Here is a 14,711-nt window from a genome sequence, read left to right on the forward strand (position 1 = left end):
ATATGGACAGTGCACAGTACTACTTCTCTTCTCCTGTATATATGGACAGTGCACAGTACCACTTCTCTTCTCCTGTATATATGGACAGTGCACAGTACCACTTCTCATCTCCTGTATATATGGACAGTGCACAGTACCACTTCTCTTCTTCTGTATATATGGACAGTGCACAGTACCACTTCTCTTGTCCTGTATGTATGGACAGTGCACAGTACTACTTCTCATCTCCTGTATATATGGACAGTGCACAGTACTACTTCTCTTCTTCTGTATATATGGACAGTGCACAGTACCACTTCTCTAGTTCTGTATATATTGGCAGTGCACAGTACCACTTCTCATCTCCTGTATATATGGACAGTGCACAGTACTACTTCTCTATCCTGTATATATGGAGAGTGCACAGTACTACTTCTCTAGTCCTGTATATATGGACAGTGCACAGTACTACTTCTCTAGTCCTGTATATATTGGCAGTGCACAGTACCACTTCTCTAGTCCTGTATATATGGACAGTGCACAGTACCACTTCTCTTCTCCTGTATATATGGACAGTGCACAGTACTACTTCTCTAGTCCTGTATATATGGACAATGCACAGTACTACTTCTCTAGTCCTGTATATATGGACAGTGCACAGTACTACTTCTCTAGTCCTGTATATATGGACAGTGCACAGTACTACTTCTCCTCTCCTGTATATATGGACAATGCACAGTACTACTTCTCTAGTCCTGTATATATGGACAGTGCACAGTACTACTTCTCCTCTCCTGTATATAAGGACAGTGCATAGTACTACTTCTCTAGTCCTGTATATATGGACAGTGCACAGTACTACTTCTCTAGTCCTGTATATATTGGCAGTGCACAGTACTACTTCTCTAGTCCTGTATATATTGGCAGTGCACAGTACCACTTCTCTAGTCCTGTATATATGGACAGTGCACAGTACTACTTCTCCTCTCCTGTATATATGGACAATGCACAGTACTACTTCTCTAGTCCTGTATATATGGACAATGCACAGTACTACTTCTCTAGTCCTGTATATATTGGCAGTGCACAGTACCACTTCTCTAGTCCTGTATATATTGGCAGTGCACAGTACCACTTCTCTTCTCCTGTATATATGGACAGTGCACAGTACTACTTCTCTAGTCCTGTATATATTGGCAGTGCACAGTACCACTTCTCTTCTCCTGTATATATGGACAGTGCACAGTACTACTTCTCTTCTCCTGTATATATGGACAGTGCACAGTACTACTTCTCTATCCTGTATATATGGACAGTGCACAGTACTACTTCTCCTCTCCTGTATATATGGACAGTGCACAGTACTACTTCTCTATCCTGTATATATGGACAGTGCACAGTACCACTTCTCTAGTTCTGTATATATGGACAGTGCATAGTACAACTTCTCTAGTCCTGTATATATGGACAGTGCACAGTACTACTTCTCTAGTCCTGTATATATTGACAGTGCACAGTACTACTTCTCCTCTCCTGTATATATGGACAGTGCACAGTACTACTTCTCTTCTCCTGTATATATGGACAGTGCACAGTACCACTTCTCTATCCTGTATATATGGACAGTGCACAGTACCACTTCTCTAGTCCTGTATATATGGGCAGTGCACAGTACAACTTCTCTAGTCCTGTATATATGGAGAGTGCACAGTACTACTTCTCTAGTCCTGTATATATGGACAGTGCACAGTACTACTTCTCTAGTCCTGTATATATTGGCAGTGCACAGTACCACTTCTCTAGTCCTGTATATATGGACAGTGCACAGTACCACTTCTCTTCTCCTGTATATATGGACAGTGCACAGTACCACTTCTCTATCCTGTATATATGGACAGTGCACAGTACCACTTCTCATCTCCTGTATATATGGACAGTGCACAGTACTACTTCTCTATCCTGTATATATGGAGAGTGCACAGTACTACTTCTCTAGTCCTGTATATATGGACAGTGCACAGTACTACTTCTCTAGTCCTGTATATATTGGCAGTGCACAGTACCACTTCTCTAGTCCTGTATATATGGACAGTGCACAGTACCACTTCTCTTCTCCTGTATATATGGACAGTGCACAGTACTACTTCTCTAGTCCTGTATATATGGACAATGCACAGTACTACTTCTCTAGTCCTGTATATATGGACAGTGCACAGTACTACTTCTCTAGTCCTGTATATATGGACAGTGCACAGTACTACTTCTCCTCTCCTGTATATATGGACAATGCACAGTACTACTTCTCTAGTCCTGTATATATGGACAGTGCACAGTACTACTTCTCCTCTCCTGTATATAAGGACAGTGCATAGTACTACTTCTCTAGTCCTGTATATATGGACAGTGCACAGTACTACTTCTCTAGTCCTGTATATATTGGCAGTGCACAGTACTACTTCTCTAGTCCTGTATATATTGGCAGTGCACAGTACCACTTCTCTAGTCCTGTATATATGGACAGTGCACAGTACTACTTCTCCTCTCCTGTATATATGGACAATGCACAGTACTACTTCTCTAGTCCTGTATATATGGACAATGCACAGTACTACTTCTCTAGTCCTGTATATATTGGCAGTGCACAGTACCACTTCTCTAGTCCTGTATATATTGGCAGTGCACAGTACCACTTCTCTTCTCCTGTATATATGGACAGTGCACAGTACTACTTCTCTAGTCCTGTATATATTGGCAGTGCACAGTACCACTTCTCTTCTCCTGTATATATGGACAGTGCACAGTACTACTTCTCTTCTCCTGTATATATGGACAGTGCACAGTACTACTTCTCTATCCTGTATATATGGACAGTGCACAGTACTACTTCTCCTCTCCTGTATATATGGACAGTGCACAGTACTACTTCTCTATCCTGTATATATGGACAGTGCACAGTACCACTTCTCTAGTTCTGTATATATGGACAGTGCATAGTACAACTTCTCTAGTCCTGTATATATGGACAGTGCACAGTACTACTTCTCTAGTCCTGTATATATTGACAGTGCACAGTACTACTTCTCCTCTCCTGTATATATGGACAGTGCACAGTACTACTTCTCTTCTCCTGTATATATGGACAGTGCACAGTACCACTTCTCTATCCTGTATATATGGACAGTGCACAGTACCACTTCTCTAGTCCTGTATATATGGGCAGTGCACAGTACAACTTCTCTAGTCCTGTATATATGGACAGTGCACAGTACCACTTCTCTAGTTCTGTATATATGGACAGTGCACAGTACCACTTCTCTAGTCCTGTATATATGGGCAGTGCACAGTACAACTTCTCTAGTCCTGTATATATGGACAGTGCACAGTACTACTTCTCTTGTCCTGTATATATGGACAGTGCACAGTACTACTTCTCTTCTCCTGTATATATGGACAGTGCACAGTACTACTTCTCTTCTCCTGTATATATATGGGCAATGCACAGTACTACTTCTCTTCTCCTGTATATATGGACAGTGCACAGTACTACTTCTCTAGTCCTGTATATATTGGCAGTGCACAGTACCACTTCCCTTCTCCTGTATATATGGACAGTGCACAGTACTACTTCTCTAGTCCTGTATATATGGACAGTGCACAGTACCACTTCTCTTCTCCTGTATATATGGACAGTGCACAGTACTACTTCTCTAGTCCTGTATATATTGGCAGTGCACAGTACCACTTCTCTAGTCCTGTATATATGGACAGTGCACAGTACCACTTCTCTTCTCCTGTATATATGGACAGTGCACAGTACTACTTCTCTAGTCCTGTATATATGGACAGTGCACAGTACAACTTCTCTTCTCCTGTATATATGGACAGTGCACAGTACTACTTCTCTTCTCCTGTATATATGGACAGTGCACAGTACTACTTCTCTAGTCCTGTATATATGGACAGTGCACAGTACTACTTCTCTTCTCCTGTATATATGGACAGTGCACAGTACTACTTCTCTTCTCCTGTATATATGGACAGTGCACAGTACCACTTCTCTAGTCCTGTATATATGGACAGTGCACAGTACCACTTCTCTTCTCCTGTATATATGGACAGTGCACAGTACTACTTCTCTTCTCCTGTATATATGGACAGTGCACAGTACCACTTCTCTTCTCCTGTATATATGGACAGTGCACAGTACCACTTCTCATCTCCTGTATATATGGACAGTGCACAGTACCACTTCTCTTCTTCTGTATATATGGACAGTGCACAGTACCACTTCTCTAGTCCTGTATATATGGACAGTGCACAGTACTACTTCTCTAGTCCTGTATATATGGACAGTGCACAGTACCACTTCTCTTCTTCTGTATATATGGACAGTGCACAGTACCACTTCTCTTGTCCTGTATGTATGGACAGTGCACAGTACTACTTCTCTAGTCCTGTATATATTGGCAGTGCACAGTACCACTTCTCTAGTCCTGTATATATGGACAGTGCACAGTACTACTTCTCCTCTCCTGTATATATGGACAATGCACAGTACTACTTCTCTAGTCCTGTATATATGGACAATGCACAGTACTACTTCTCTAGTCCTGTATATATTGGCAGTGCACAGTACCACTTCTCTAGTCCTGTATATATTGGCAGTGCACAGTACCACTTCTCTTCTCCTGTATATATGGACAGTGCACAGTACTACTTCTCTAGTCCTGTATATATTGGCAGTGCACAGTACCACTTCTCTTCTCCTGTATATATGGACAGTGCACAGTACTACTTCTCTTCTCCTGTATATATGGACAGTGCACAGTACTACTTCTCCTCTCCTGTATATATGGACAGTGCACAGTACTACTTCTCTATCCTGTATATATGGACAGTGCACAGTACCACTTCTCTAGTTCTGTATATATGGACAGTGCATAGTACAACTTCTCTAGTCCTGTATATATGGACAGTGCACAGTACTACTTCTCTAGTCCTGTATATATTGGCAGTGCACAGTACCACTTCTCTAGTCCTGTATATATGGACAGTGCACAGTACCACTTCTCTAGTTCTGTATATATGGACAGTGCACAGTACTACTTCTCTAGTCCTGTATATATTGGCAGTGCACAGTACCACTTCTCTTCTCCTGTATATATGGACAGTGCACAGTACCACTTCTCTAGTTCTGTATATATGGACAGTGCACAGTACCACTTCTCTAGTCCTGTATATATGGACAGTGCACAGTACTACTTCTCTTCTCCTGTATATATGGACAGTGCACAGTACTACTTCTCCTCTCCTGTATATATGGACAGTGCACAGTAATACTTCTCTTCTCCTGTATATATGGACAGTGCACAGTACCACTTCTCTATCCTGTATATATGGACAGTGCACAGTACCACTTCTCTAGTCCTGTATATATGGGCAGTGCACAGTACAACTTCTCTAGTCCTGTATATATGGACAGTGCACAGTACCACTTCTCTAGTTCTGTATATATGGACAGTGCACAGTACCACTTCTCTAGTCCTGTATATATGGGCAGTGCACAGTACAACTTCTCTAGTCCTGTATATATGGACAGTGCACAGTACTACTTCTCTTCTCCTGTATATATATGGACAGTGCACAGTACTACTTCTCTTCTCCTGTATATATGGACAGTGCACAGTACTACTTCTCTTCTCCTGTATATATATGGACAGTGCACAGTACTACTTCTCTAGTCCTGTATATATTGGCAGTGCACAGTACCACTTCTCTTCTCCTGTATATATGGACAGTGCACAGTACTACTTCTCTAGTCCTGTATATATTGGCAGTGCACAGTACTATTTCTCTAGTCCTGTATATATGGACAGTGCACAGTACCACTTCTCTTCTCCTGTATATATGGACAGTGCACAGTACTACTTCTCTAGTCCTGTATATATTGGCAGTGCACAGTACCACTTCTCTAGTCCTGTATATATGGACAGTGCACAGTACCACTTCTCTTCTCCTGTATATATGGACAGTGCACAGTACTACTTCTCTAGTCCTGTATATATGGACAGTGCACAGTACAACTTCTCTTCTCCTGTATATATGGACAGTGCACAGTACTACTTCTCTTCTCCTGTATATATGGACAGTGCACAGTACTACTTCTCTAGTCCTGTATATATGGACAGTGCACAGTACCACTTCTCTTCTCCTGTATATATGGACAGTGCACAGTACTACTTCTCTAGTCCTGTATATATGGACAGTGCACAGTACTACTTCTCTTCTCCTGTATATATGGACAGTGCACAGTACTACTTCTCCTCTCCTGTATATATGGACAGTGCACAGTACCACTTCTCTAGTTCTGTATATATGGACAGTGCACAGTACTACTTCTCTTCTCCTGTATATATAGACAGTGCACAGTACCACTTCTCTTCTCCTGTATATATGGACAGAGCACAGTACTACTTCTCTTCTCCTGTATATATGGACAGTGCACAGTACCACTTCTCTATCCTGTATATATGGACAGTGCACAGTACTACTTCTCTACCCCTGTATATATAGACAGTGCACAGTACCACTTCTCTTCTCCTGTATATATGGACAGAGCACAGTACTACTTCTCTTCTCCTGTATATATGGACAGTGCACAGTACCACTTCTCTAGTCCTGTATATATGGACAGTGCACAGTACCACTTCTCTATCCTGTATATATGGACAGTGCACAGTACTACTTCTCTTCTCCTGTATATATGGACAGTGCACAGTACTACTTCTCTAGTCCTGTATATATGGGCAGTGCACAGTACAACTTCTCTAGTCCTGTATATATGGACAGTGCACAGTACCACTTCTCTAGTTCTGTATATATGGACAGTGCACAGTACAACTTCTCTAGTCCTGTATATATGGACAGTGCACAGTACTACTTCTCTTGTCCTGTATATATGGACAGTGCACAGTACTACTTCTCTTCTCCTGTATATATGGACAGTGCACAGTACTACTTCTCTTCTCCTGTATATATATGGGCAATGCACAGTACTACTTCTCTTCTCCTGTATATATGGACAGTGCACAGTACTACTTCTCTAGTCCTGTATATATTGGCAGTGCACAGTACCACTTCTCTTCTCCTGTATATATGGACAGTGCACAGTACCACTTCTCTTCTCCTGTATATATGGACAGTGCACAGTACTACTTCTCTAGTCCTGTATATATTGGCAGTGCACAGTACCACTTCTCTAGTCCTGTATATATAGACAGTGCACAGTACTACTTCTCTAGTCCTGTATATATGAACAGTGCACAGTACAACTTCTCTTCTCCTGTATATATGGACAGTGCACAGTACTACTTCTCTAGTCCTGTATATATGAACAGTGCACAGTACTACTTCTCTTCTCCTGTATATATGGACAGTGCACAGTACTACTTCTCTAGTCCTGTATATATGGACAGTGCACAGTACTACTTCTCTTCTCCTGTATATATGGACAGTGCACAGTACCACTTCTCTTCTCCTGTATATATGGACAGTGCACAGTACTACTTCTCTAGTCCTGTATATATGGACAGTGCACAGTACTACTTCTCTTCTCCTGTATATATGGACAGTGCACAGTACTACTTCTCCTCTCCTGTATATATGGACAGTGCACAGTACCACTTCTCTAGTTCTGTATATATGGACAGTGCACAGTACTACTTCTCTTCTCCTGTATATATAGACAGTGCACAGTACCACTTCTCTGTCCTGTATATATGGACAGTGCACAGTACTACTTCTCTTCTCCTGTATATATGGACAGTGCACAGTACCACTTCTCTATCCTGTATATATGGACAGTGCACAGTACTACTTCTCTACCCCTGTATATAAGGACAGTGCACAGTACCACTTCTCTAGTCCTGTATATATAGACAGTGCACAGTACTACTTCTCTAGTCCTGTATATATGGACAGTGCACAGTACTACTTCTCTTCTCCTGTATATATGGACAGTGCACAGTACCACTTCTCTTCTCCTGTATATATGGACAGTGCACAGTACCACTTCTCTTCTCCTGTATATATGGACAGTGCACAGTACTACTTCTCTAGTCCTGTATATATGGACAGTGCACAGTACTACTTCTCTTCTCCTGTATATATGGACAGTGCACAGTACCACTTCTCTTCTCCTGTATATATGGACAGTGCACAGTACTACTTCTCTAGTCCTGTATATATGGACAGTGCACAGTACTACTTCTCTTCTCCTGTATATATGGACAGTGCACAGTACCACTTCTCTTCTCCTGTATATATGGACAGTGCACAGTACTACTTCTCTAGTCCTGTATATATGGACAATGCACAGTACTACTTCTCTTCTCCTGTATATATGGACAGTGCACAGTACCACTTCTCTATCCTGTATATATGGACAGTGCACAGTACTACTTCTCTACCCCTGTATATAAGGACAGTGCACAGTACCACTTCTCTAGTCCTGTATATATAGACAGTGCACAGTACTACTTCTCTAGTCCTGTATATATGGACAGTGCACAGTACTACTCCTCTTCTCCTGTATATATGGACAGTGCACAGTACCACTTCTCTTCTCCTGTATATATGGACAGTGCACAGTACTACTTCTCTAGTCCTGTATATATGGACAGTGCACAGTACCACTTCTCTTCTCCTGTATATATGGACAGTGCACAGTACCACTTCTCTTCTCCTGTATATATGGACAGTGCACAGTACTACTTCTCTAGTCCTGTATATATGGACAGTGCACAGTACTACTTCTCTTCTCCTGTATATATGGACAGTGCACAGTACTACTTCTCCTCTCCTGTATATATGGACAGTGCACAGTACCACTTCTCTAGTTCTGTATATATGGACAGTGCACAGTACTACTTCTCTTCTCCTGTATATATAGACAGTGCACAGTACTACTTCTCTTCTCCTGTATATATAGACAGTGCACAGTACCACTTCTCTATCCTGTATATATGGACAGTGCACAGTACTACTTCTCTTCTCCTGTATATATGGACAGTGCATAGTACTACTTCTCTATCCTGTATATATGGGCAGTGCACAGTACTACTTCTCTTATCCTGTATATATGGACAGTGCACAGTACTACTTCTCTATCCTGTATATATGGGCAGTGCACAGTACTACTTCTCTTCTCCTGTATATATGGACAGTGCACAGTACTACTTCTCTTCTCCTGTATATATGGACAGTGCACAGTACCACTTCTCTTCTCCTGTATATATGGACAGTGCACAGTACTACTTCTCTTCTCCTGTATATATAGACAGTGCACAGTACCACTTCTCTATCCTGTATATATGGACAGTGCACAGTACTACTTCTCTACCCCTGTATATAAGGACAGTGCACAGTACCACTTCTCTATCCTGTATATATGGACAGTGCACAGTACCACTTCTCTACCCCTGTATATATGGACAGTGCACAGTACCACTTCTCTAGTCCTGTATATATAGACAGTGCACAGTACTACTTCTCTAGTCCTGTATATATAGACAGTGCACAGTACTACTTCTCTAGTCCTGTATATATAGACAGTGCACAGTACTACTTCTCTAGTCCTGTATATATGGACAGTGCACAGTACCACTTCTCTTCTCCTGTATATATGGACAGTGCACAGTACTACTTCTCTAGTCCTGTATATATGGACAGTGCACAGTACTACTTCTCTAGTCCTGTATATATGGACAGTGCACAGTACTACTTCTCTTCTCCTGTATATATGGACAGTGCACAGTACTACTTCTCTTCTCCTGTATATATGGACAGTGCACAGTACTACTTCTCTAGTCCTGTATATATGGACAGTGCACAGTACTACTTCTCTTCTCCTGTATATATGGACAGTGCACAGTACTACTTCTCTTCTCCTGTATATATGGACAGTGCACAGTACTACTTCTCTAGTCCTGTATATATGGACAGTGCACAGTACTACTTCTCTTCTCCTATATATATGGACAGTGCACAGTACTACTTCTCTTCTCCTGTATATATGGACAGTGCACAGTACTACTTCTCTAGTCCTGTATATATGGACAGTGCACAGTACTACTTCTCTAGTCCTGTATATATGGACAGTGCACAGTACTACTTCTCTAGTCCTGTATATATGGACAGTGCACAGTACTACTTCTCTTCTCCTATATATATGGACAGTGCACAGTACTACTTCTCTTCTCCTGTATATATGGACAGTGCACAGTACTACTTCTCTAGTCCTGTATATATGGACAGTGCACAGTACTACTTCCCTCCCCGCTGCCCCTTACGTGTATGCTCTTGGCCGTGGAGCTGGCACTCTCTGTCTCACTTGCTATGGCGGCTGTTGGGTGCGTCCGGTTTCCTGGTTGTTTGGGGGTTGGGTCGGGGCGGCTGGTCTGACCCGTATCTGGCATTGTCCTGCGTCCCCTCCTTACATATTATTTATTTTCTCTGGTTCCTGATGAGGAGACTTTAACAATCTCCAGATCTCGTCCTCAGACCTGACAACCGATAACCAGAATCCCGACCACCAAACGTCTGAGATTTCCTCTCCGTGGGCACCTGGCGGTTCTCGTACCCAACCATAGAGTATAACCATGGCGGACAATACGTCCCCGATTCCCGCCAGCACCAGGCCCTGTATCTGCCACATATCAGAATACATTTCCTACCACATGACTAAACCTGTATATCTGTGATTGAAGATTCCGCGTGTAGAAAGATACGATGACAGCGCCTTCTCCTCATGGCCGGCCATCGGTATTCCTAATATCTGGGTGGACAATGTGATGACGAAGGGCTGAGAGGTTGTAAGTAGTTCCCTGATGATAGAGAATAACACAGGAGAAAAGGGAACACGGAGAAGACAACGTTCCAGACTATCATTTGTGTCCTTGGTCGGCTGACCTGTGCTAGTGAAGCCTCCTTCTCCTCACACATTGCTCGTCAGGCTGATACTGTCGCCATCCTGGCTATAGATTCATACACGATCCCCTGCCGGCCTAGAGGAAGGACAAGCGGGGACTATAGAAAGGTCACCCGGGGTCACTCTCAGGCTGTAGTTGGGGGATCTTCACCGTAATCACCGGCACTGGTCAGAAAATTCAGTGGAGTTTTTTATTTTTTTGGTCCAGCCATTGAGACAGAGCGAACCTCGATGTGAAACGTATCTGATATATAGGCTGTATATGACATCCCCGGTCAGTAAGTGGGATCAGCAGTGGAGCGCCGCCTCGGTACAGGACACATCTGGAACCAGTTGGTCGCCGACTCCTCCATGTGATCTTCATCAGGCCGATGCTGTTTTCTCTATAGCAGTTTGGGTTTCTACAGAGCGATGTTATTATACGGCGACGTCTTTTTGTTATTTCGTCCAATCAGTTGTGTCTGTGAATGATTAGCGCCCCCGGTGGAGGTTCAAGGTCATTGACATAAAGCCCTGAGGTTCCTCTGACTGACAGATCTGTGGTCGATGCGGCTACAAATACATTCACTCGAGCCTGAGCCCAACGCGTTGTGTCCACTGACTGTCCGAGCCCCAAGTTACAGAAGAGGCCGAGTCTGTACCCCGATACTGGTGGTGTCTGATTTACTGTCAGGTGATGGGGAAGGCTGCGCCGATGTCCTGTACCCCAAGTGTCATTATCCTGTACCCCGAGTATCAGCCTGTCATTCCCCTGTACCCCAAGTATCAGCCTGTCATTACCCTGTACCCCAAGTATCAGCCTGTCATTACCCTGTACCCCAAGTATCAGCCTGTCATTATCCTGTACCCCAAGTATCAGCCTGTCATTATCCTGTACCCCAAGTGTCAGCCTGTCATTATCCTGTACCCCAAGTATCAGCCTGTCATTATCCTGTACCCCGAGTGTCCATGTGTTACTATCCTGTACCCCGAGTGTCCATGTGTTAGTATCCTGTACCCCGAGTGTCCATGTTTTACTATCCCGTACCCCGAGTGTCCATGTGTTACTATTCTGTACCCCGAGTGTCCATGTGTTACTATCCCGTACCCCGAGTGTCCATGTGTTACTATCCCGTACCCCGAGTGTCCATGTGTTAGTATCCTGTACCCCGAGTGTCCATGTGTTACTATCCTGTACCCCGAGTGTCCATGTGTTAGTATCCTGTACCCCGAGTGTCCATGTGTTACTATCCCGTACCCCGAGTGTCCATGTGTTACTATCCTGTACCCCGAGTGTCCATGTGTTACTATCCTGTACCCCGAGTGTCCATGTGTTACTATCCTGTACCCCGGGTGTCCATGTATTACTATCCTGTACTCCGAGTGTCCATGTGTTACTATCCTGTACCCCGAGTGTCCATGTGTTACTATCCTGTACCCCGAGTGTCCATGTGTTACTATCCTGTACCCCGAGTGTCCATGTGTTACTATCCTGTACCCCGAGTGTCCATGTGTTACTATCCCGTACCCTGAGTGTCCATGTGTTACTATCCCGTACCCCGAGTGTCCATGTGTTACTATCCTGTACTCCGAGTGTCCATGTGTTACTATCCTGTACCCCGAGTGTCCATGTGTTACTATCCTGTACTCCGAGTGTCCATGTGTTACTATCCTGTACCCCGAGTGTCCATGTGTTACTATCCTGTACTCCGAGTGTCCATGTGTTACTATCCTGTACCCCGAGTGTCCATGTGTTACTATCCTGTACCCCGAGTGTCCATGTGTTACTATCCTGTACCCCGAGTGTCCATGTGTTACTATCCCGTACCCTGAGTGTCCATGTGTTACTATCCTGTACCCCGAGTGTCCATGTTTTACTATCCTGTACTCCGAGTGTCCATGTGTTACTATCCTGTACCCCGAGTGTCCATGTGTTACTATCCCGTACCCCGAGTGTCCATGTGTTACTATCCTGTACCCCGAGTGTCCATGTGTTACTATCCTGTACCCCGAGTGTCCATGTGTTACTATCCTGTACCCCGAGTGTCCATGTGTTACTATCCTGTACCCCGAGTGTCCATGTATTACTATCCTGTACTCCGAGTGTCCATGTGTTACTATCCTGTACCCCGAGTGTCCATGTGTTACTATCCTGTACCCCGAGTGTCCATGTGTTACTATCCTGTACCCCGAGTGTCCATGTGTTACTATCCTGTACCCCGAGTGTCCATGTGTTACTATCCCGTACCCTGAGTGTCCATGTGTTACTATCCCGTACCCTGAGTGTCCATGTGTTACTATCCTGTACCCCGAGTGTCCATGTGTTACTATCCCGTACCCTGAGTGTCCATGTGTTACTATCCTGTACCCCGAGTGTCCATGTTTTACTATCCTGTACTCCGAGTGTCCATGTGTTACTATCCTGTACCCCGAGTGTCCATGTGTTACTATCCTGTACCCCGAGTGTCCATGTGTTACTATCCCGTACCCTGAGTGTCCATGTGTTACTATCCCGTACCCCGAGTGTCCATGTGTTACTATCCTGTACCCCGAGTGTCCATGTATTACTATCCTGTACTCCGAGTGTCCATGTGTTACTATCCTGTACCCCGGGTGTCCATGTGTTAGTATCCTGTACCCCGAGTGTCCATGTGTTACTATCCCGTACCCCGAGTGTCCATGTGTTAGTATCCTGTACCCCGGGTGTCCATGTGTTAGTATCCTGTACCCCGAGTGTCCATGTGTTACTATCCTGTACCCCGAGTGTCCATGTGTTACTATCCCGTACCCCGAGTGTCCATGTGTTACTATCCCGTACCCCGAGTGTCCATGTGTTACTATCCCGTACCCCGAGTGTCCATGTGTTACTATCCCGTACCCTGAGTGTCCATGTGTTACTATCCTGTACCCCGAGTGTCCATGTGTTACTATCCTGTACTCCGAGTGTCCATGTGTTACTATCCTGTACTCCGAGTGTCCATGTGTTACTATCCTGTACTCCGAGTGTCCATGTGTTACTATCCTGTACCCCGAGTGTCCATGTGTTACTATCCTGTACCCCGAGTGTCCATGTGTTACTATCCTGTACCCCGGGTGTCCATGTGTTACTATCCTGTACTCCGAGTGTCCATGTGTTACTATCCCGTACCCCGAGTGTCCATGTGTTAGTATCCTGTACCCTGAGTGTCCATGTGTTACTATCCCGTACCCCGAGTGTCCATGTGTTAGTATCCTGTACCCTGAGTGTCCATGTGTTACTATCCTGTACCCCGGGTGTCCATGTGTTACTATCCTGTACCCCGAGTGTCCATGTGTTACTATCCTGTACCCCGAGTGTCCATGTGTTACTATCCTGTACCCCGAGTGTCCATGTGTTACTATCCTGTACCCCGAGTGTCCATGTGTTACTATCCTGTACCCCGAGTGTCCATGTGTTACTATCCTGTACCCCGAGTGTCCATGTGTTACTATCCTGTACCCCGGGTGTCCATGTGTTACTATCCTGTACTCCGAGTGTCCATGTGTTACTATCCTGTACTCCGAGTGTCCATGTGTTACTATCCCGTACCCCGAGTGTCCATGTGTTACTATCCTGTACCCCGAGTGTCCATGTGTTACTATCCTGTACTCCGAGTGTCCATGTGTTACTATCCTGTACCCCGAGTGTCCATGTGTTACTATCCTGTACCCCGAGTGTCCATGTGTTACTATCCTGTACCCCGAGTGTCCATGTGTTACTATCCTGTACCCCGAGTGTCCATGTGTT

Source organism: Leptodactylus fuscus, chromosome 1 (genome assembly GCF_031893055.1).
Source record: "Leptodactylus fuscus isolate aLepFus1 chromosome 1, aLepFus1.hap2, whole genome shotgun sequence".
Classification (NCBI taxonomy): domain Eukaryota; kingdom Metazoa; phylum Chordata; class Amphibia; order Anura; family Leptodactylidae; genus Leptodactylus; species Leptodactylus fuscus.